This window comes from Lutra lutra, chromosome 6 (genome assembly GCF_902655055.1).
Source record: "Lutra lutra chromosome 6, mLutLut1.2, whole genome shotgun sequence".
Lineage (NCBI taxonomy): Eukaryota > Metazoa > Chordata > Mammalia > Carnivora > Mustelidae > Lutra > Lutra lutra.
In genome coordinates, this window is record NC_062283.1 from 84420305 (window position 1) to 84427697 (window position 7393).

Below are 7393 nucleotides of genomic sequence, written 5' to 3' on the forward strand. Positions count from 1 at the left end.
ACAAAATAGTTGAGAATAATTGATCATAATCCCTTTGGTTTTTGACCTCCACATTGGATTCATCATTTTTTTTTTTTTTTTTAGCTCTTATGTTTATCTTCGTTAGAGAAATCACAGTAGATGAAAAAGTGCCCTGAACACAGCAGTTAGATTCTGGTTCTGTTACTGCCTACGTCATGATTTATACCCTTCATCCCTCTCTCTCCTAATTGGTAAGAATACCTATAATTAGACTTACATGTCCCTACTTCACATGGATATGGAAAATAATATATTCAACCATATTCTGCACTCTCTGATTCTTGGTACCAAACCTCCAGAGGATGAAATGCCTCTTTATGGCCTTAGAGAGATCATTACACAATATAAGTCAAAATGACGTTGCAAAAATGACATAATGCTAAAGGTGACAAGAGATTACATCTGCCAGCAGAGTCTTTCATAGAAGGTGTAGAGGTCAAAAAGAATGAAGGAAAGAAAATGGAGAAAAAAAAAAGAAGGAAGTTGGCAGGCATCTCTACCTTCTCTACAAAGCCTAGGCTAACCTCAGTAGTGATTGCTGGAAATTTGCCTCGTACCAAGTCCATGTTCACGGAAACAGATTTCTGACTCCAGAACTTGATAATCAGACCAGGAAGGATCCTGCGTTACCACAAACCATGACACCCTTCAGTTTATAAGACATAGTCCAGGGGCGCCTGGGTGGCTCAGTGGGTTAAAGCCTCTGCTTTCGGCTCAGGTCATGATCCCAGGGTCCTGGGATCGAGCCCCACATCGGGCTCTCTGCTCAGCAGGGAGCCTGCTTCTTCCTCTCTCTCTGCCTGCCTCTCTACTTGTGATCTCTGTCTGTCAAATAAATAAATAAAATCTTTAAAAAAAAAAAGACATAGTCCATCTGCGATCAGCCAGGAAGTCTTACAGTTCTAAGTTTATGTGACCAAGAGTGTGTGAAAAATAGGAACAAATCCCTTACAAATAAAATAAGGCCTGAAGGAGGAAATTCTCTCTTAAAAAAAAAAAGTTTTGTGCTTTTTTGTTTGTTTGGGGGGATGTATTACATCAAATCTGAAATGCAATATGCAATCACAAGTCTATTTGGAGATACAGAATTTAAAAAGACTATTTCTAGTTTTGTGATCCCTAGATCAGAGATTACCTAATTCTCTGCACCCAGTTTTCTCATCCATTAATTGAGTATAATACACTACCTACACCAGAGTTTTATCATGACGATGAATGAATGTTAAGAACAGTTCCTGTCACAGAGTAAGCAGAATTGGACAGACAAGAGTGTGAGTGGATATTGGTTCAGCCCCTGTGTCAACCCTCCCAAGTTAGGGCTCTTGTCCCCTCTTCCACTCACTTTCAGAAATACATTCCAGTTACATAACAGCTAGGAGCAAAAGTCATTGGCGTCTAGAGCCTCTAGGTTTTCTTGCTTATCTCAGGACTCAGTGATGTTCCTTTCCACCAGCTTTCCCCAAAGGGCTATTTATTTTAAGACATAGGAAATAAGGGTAAGTGAAATGTTTATGAGATAGTCAAAGTGTTGTTTAGATTTAGGATTTTAACAATTAGTCTTGCTATTTTAATATCGCTAAAGTCACTATTCTAGGCCACAAGACAGGAATATTAGTGTTTTCCTGCCTAAGCAATGTCAGACTCCCTTGAAATAAACTATGAATTTTGGTCCAGTAGAGAGAAAGGTGACTAGGCAACATTCTAAAAAAAAAAAAAAAAAAAAAAAAATCTAACCAATAATCTCCAAGGAACGTGTAAATCTATAGCAATGTTAGGGACAAGGAGTTAGTAAGTGTTTAAGAATTGCCTCTGCTCGTTTTTGTAGTCTAAAACAGCAATCACTTTTGATGACTAAGGTCTGAGGAAGTGAGGGCTTTCTTTTCTTTTATTTCCTTTTCCTTTCCTTTCTTTTCTTTTTTTTAACAGAAAGAATTGTAAAAAAAAATTCCCTTGAAGATAAATAAATATATAAGCAATTATTTTAAGGAGTATAAATTTTCCAGTTTTTAGTAGCCCCTCTGTAATCCATAGACCAATTAAACGGCATATGAAAGGAAAACTTAGGTAGCAGTAGATGAGGTAAAAACCATGGGATTTATCAAGAGATAGACCTGGCTTTGAATCTTATAATATTGGAGAAGTTGCATAATCTCTTAAAGGAACTGGGGTTTGAGCTAGAGGTTATAGGGAATGCTAAGATTAGATATTTCAGTGGTTGGAAATGGCTCCCTTGTTCAATCTGATGACACATTGCTTTGACAGTTTTCCCTATACCCCAAGCTGGGCAAAAATTTCCTCCTCCATATTCCATAGCTTATTGTGCCTGGCTCTATCACAGAACATATACCATGTTGGGTAATTAAGTGGCTATGTCTCTCCTATTAGACCGTAACTACCTTGAAGCCAGGATTTCAGTTTTATTCATCTCTGAACCACAAAACACTCAAAGCAGCCCCTGGCACATAGTAGATGCTCAGTACATGTTTATTGAACTGAGTGGTTTTCAATACAGAGAGCACGGTGTCCATGGCAGCATCGTCCTCCTGAGATAATGGCTGCTCTAGTCAACCTAGATACCTTCTGGAAAGAACATTGGATTTGGAATAATAATGGAATGATTCACTTTTCCTAGGACTAGCCACCTCCCACTAGGGAAGAGCTTGTGGTGGTGTTTTGAGTAATAATTGAGCTGATGTTCACGGGCATATTTTGTACATGACAGAAGTTCTTTATGAAGGTAGGAGTGATTATGATTGCAACAGAAGCTTCCACTTGCTCTTTCATTTCTCCTCTGTTTAGCTATGCTTTTAGTGGGCAAAAGAAAATGCTGGCCTGCAAAAGGACCTGTGGCCTCAGATCCGAGGTTCCTTGATATTGTCGCATGTTTTATGCTATTCTGAGATCAAACGACAAAATGAGTTATGTACTGAGTGAAGGGCTGCCCTTCCTGTTCAGTCCCTAGGTTCTAGCAGTTCAACCACCTTGTTGAATCTCTTAAAGAGGAAGGAAGACTCATCACGGAAAGCCGATGGTAAAACGTTCCTGCCACCCTGCAGTGCTCTATTACCCCATCAGGTGCAGGAAGGAGGTCTCGCTCAGCCTAAAGCCTGAGTTGAGGAACCTCCTCCTGCTGCTTTGATTCTTCAAACAGAAGGAGTACCCTAGCCTCTGGCATGTTGCCTTCAGGATTAGGGGCAGAGGATATAGCCTCTGCAGGACTGTATTCCTGCAACCATTAAAGAATAAACCAATACTCCACTAGCATCTCAAAACCCAATTTTGATTTCAAATCCTGTCCTTTGATAATAATAATAATAATTTGCTGAAACATCTCAGGACCTAAATATGCTATATTCAAATGACCAATAATAAATACAGTCCTCAGGAGACACTTTTTAAAAATATATCTATTTATTTGAGAGAGAGTGAGAAAGAGAGCACACACAAGCAGGGAGAAGGGCAGAGAGAGGGGGAAGCAGACTCCCCGCTGAGCAGGGAACCTGATGTGGGGCTCCATCCCAGGATCCAGGGACCATGACCCAAGCCCAAGGCAGATGCCCAGTCAACTGAACCACCCAGGTGCCCCACTGGAGCTTCTTAATATTCAACAGAACATGTAGATCCAGAGAGTACTGGAAATTCTCAACCTGATAGAGATATTATTAAATGTGTTTTGGAGTAATGAGGTCACTCCCAATAATAGTTTACAGTGAGGATAGAGTCAAAAAAAGCAAAAACGTTCCCAATAGCATTTAAGATTTACATATTTGTGTGTATATATATGTATATATGTATATATTATATTACATATATTTATTATGTATATATGAGTATATTAATATATTTATATATTTATGCATAACTATACAAAATTATATAAACAATTTTATACATAATTATATAAAGTGTATAAATATATAATTACATATAATTATATGATTATATGTATTATATGATAATATTATGTATAATTATATTAAAATTTATATAAATATATATATAACACATTAGAAACCTCTAGGGTTAAGATGTCTTGCCTGGATGTGTGATGTCATTTGGCCAGATCATGAGAATGGAGGGGTTTGCTTAACCAAATATTCTGATATTACTATAAGAATTATTGTAATAAAATGCACTTAACATTAAAACCTCTGCTAATGGTAACAAGTTTTTCCTTTTCAACTTATCAGTGTCTGAGGTTATCATTCTGAAATGCAACCTTCCTTCCTGCAAAAGTAGGCCAAGTTATAAATAAAATGCATCAGCTGCATATAAACAGTTCTAAGTTTGCAGATATATTCTACTGGCTGAAGAGTCCTTCTATGAATATCTGCATTTGAGAAATTTCCCAATCTGCCATTACAAGATAGTGAGCAATATTTCTATATGACCAAATCGTTCTATGAAGCACTTCCACTAGTGAGTCACTAGGAAAGGGAAGGGAGATCTTATTTCTATTCTCAGGAAGCTCACTCTATGAGCATGAAAGCTTCATTTTAAGGTTGCAAAATGTTTCTGAGTCAGTAAGTCATTTTCCTCTAAGCACCTCTATTGGCCCTGTCCCCACGTTCCCTAATAGAATATTGTACACATATGACCAAGAGAACAGGAATTAAATTCAGATCCCTTTCTTCTTTATAAGTAGGCTCTTTCTTCATCTTCTCTCCCACTTGAGAAGGAGCCCCCACTTGTCTAACCTTATAATTATTTATTTCTGTGAATTTGAGTAATTCTCATTTTCTTCAGAGTTTTTATGTTTCTGTTATCCAGTGAACATGTTCAAAGATTTTTATGGAATGGAACCATACCAGACACTGTGGGATACAAAAATAGAAAATAGAAAGGCTACAGCGTCATACAAAGACGCTTCTAGTCCAGTGAGGAACCAACACACCTGTGTACTTTCAACTCTGTTACAAAGCTGGAATCAGAGAACAGGTTTGGGGTGTGGTAGGGTGCCCTAGAGGGAGGATGCTGGATACGTTGAGTTTGAGATCTTGATGGAGCATTCAGAAAGATACTTCATTGGTAATAAGAAATGAGGGACTCAAGTTTGGAAGAAATGATATAGCTGGAAATAAATATATTTGAAAAGAAGTCTACATAGATGTGAATATTGAGGCTGTGCGCTTAGCTAAGGTTAAAGCGGGACTTCTCAACCACGGAACTGTTGAAGTTTGGGGCCAGATAACCTTTTTTGTGGGGGCTGCTCTGTGCATTGTAGACAGCTGAGCCGTATTCCTCAGCTCTACCTTCTAGATGTCCGTAGCACTTCCTCCCTGACTGTGAAAACCAAAAATGTCTCCTGACATTGCCAAAGGTCCACAAGGGGTAAATCTGTCCCTGGTGGAGAAGAACCACCAAATTAGAGAGACAGGGTGATGGTGTGAAGGGGAAAAGAAGATTGTAAAGGACAAAATAAGTTTATGGGGTAGAAAAGAAGAGAAAGAAAGAGACATGAAGAGACATTTGAGGCAGTAAGTATTATCCTAGGACTCTGGGGTAGGGCAGGAACTCAGTTTGTGAATGAAGATCGAGCTTGGTGAATAATTAGTATGTACACACAGACACTCAAGAGGTGGAAATACCACCTATATGTTTATACCCATGTTCTCTCTCCATATATATGAGTATATATATATACATTATATATTGGGAGAATGAAAAAAATATATTCCTAAACTCTTTCTTTATTCATTCTTCTTATTCAAAAAAACTTTAATCAAAATATCACAAAACTCACATCAATCCTTTTTGAAAGAGGTTTAAGTCAAAACCACCACCACCAACCACCAAAAAAAAAAAAAAAAAAAAAAAAAAAAGAAAGTAGCTGCGCCTGTCTGCTTCCTTCTCCCCTTCACATTCACATCACGCACATGCTCAATAATCTAGGTTCCCAGTGTACTCAAGCTCACTCTCCCACTCCTCTAAGATATAACAATAATCTTAAGAAAGACTTAGATTAACCCAGCGTGGCTGCCAGTGAGTGTGAAGATCAAATAACTGTGTCTCCTCCTCTGATGTTTACAAGAAAAAAAGAGGATCCCCATTTGATTTAAAACAAAGGATGAAATTCCAAATCCTTTGTAATTCAGGAATCCACAGAGAGTTTCTTTTTATTGGAGATGCCTTCCCAGAACCCCAGAAAGGGACCAATTTGGTAGCTCTGGTACACCAGAAAGCTAGATCTATTCCTCCTGTTTAGGTGTCCAACACCAACACGAAGACTATCTTTATCCAGCAAGTCCATGGCCCTCCCTTTGGGGGAAAGAGCATCCAAGATTCCCTGACCAAAAAATAATTTTGGAGAATGGAGAACATTGACTAAGCATCTGCAGGAAATAGGTTTAGGGTGGAAGAGTCAGGCTGGAAGATGGTTCCCGTGACAATCATCCTCAAAGCCTTGCGAAACCGGGGATAAAACATACTGTATATAATGGGATTGAAAGTGGAATTGAAATAACCCAGCCAGAGGAAGGCATTGTATAAATCTTCAGGAGTTGTAAAATTAATGAAATGGGTCTGTGATCGTCAAGACAAAAAAGGGCAGCCAGCACAGTACAAACACTCCCATGACTATGCTTAAAGTCTTGGTGGCCTTGCTTTCTTTCTTGGATGATACTTTCATTTGTGCTTTCTGACCCTGCCTGTTTCCTGGTAGGACCCATGCCAATTTGCCTAGCATGCTTCCTAGCTACTGTGAAAATGTGTATGTAAATCCCCACCATTACAGTCCCAGGGAGGAAAAAAAGGCTATAAAGGAGGCCAGCACCCCCCAGAGCTTGTTAAATATCAATACACACAAACCTGTACAGTCAATGGCTGCAACAAAGTCTTCTGCAACCAATTATGTTGAACTCTGAGAATACCAGGCCAAAGGCAAAAAAGATGGGGATGGACCAACGATGAACAGAAAGGACCTCTATCACAGGGATGGTAATTATTGGTGACATAATGCAAGGGTCACAGACAGCATAAGTAGCGGTCCACAGAGATGAAGCAGAGGTGAAAGATAGACGTGGTACAGAGCATGATGTCACAGCAGCTGTGGACTTTGCAAAAGAGGTCTCCAAAATACCAGCAGGACTCGATGGACCTGACCATACTGAAAGGCATGACCACACAGCTCAACAAAAAGTCCGTGGTGGCCATGGAGAGGATCAGGAAATTGGTTGGGGGACTGGAGCTGCTTGAAGTGGGCAATGGAAATGATCACAGCCAGGTTGCCCATCATGGTCATCACTATAGCACCAATCATGACAATGTACAGGTACACACACTCAACACAGACCTCACATTTCTAGGGATGAGTTGTTGACCAAAGCAAAGCAAATTGTACTTCTGGAGGGTTCCAAAGATCAGGTGAATTCAT

The 7393-nt window shown here is 39.2% G+C and overlaps 1 pseudogene; it reads right to left on the bottom strand.

The window, feature by feature from the left end:
* Positions 1-6345: 6345 nt before the first annotated feature.
* Positions 6346-7393, bottom strand: LOC125101628 (trace amine-associated receptor 4-like; annotated as a pseudogene).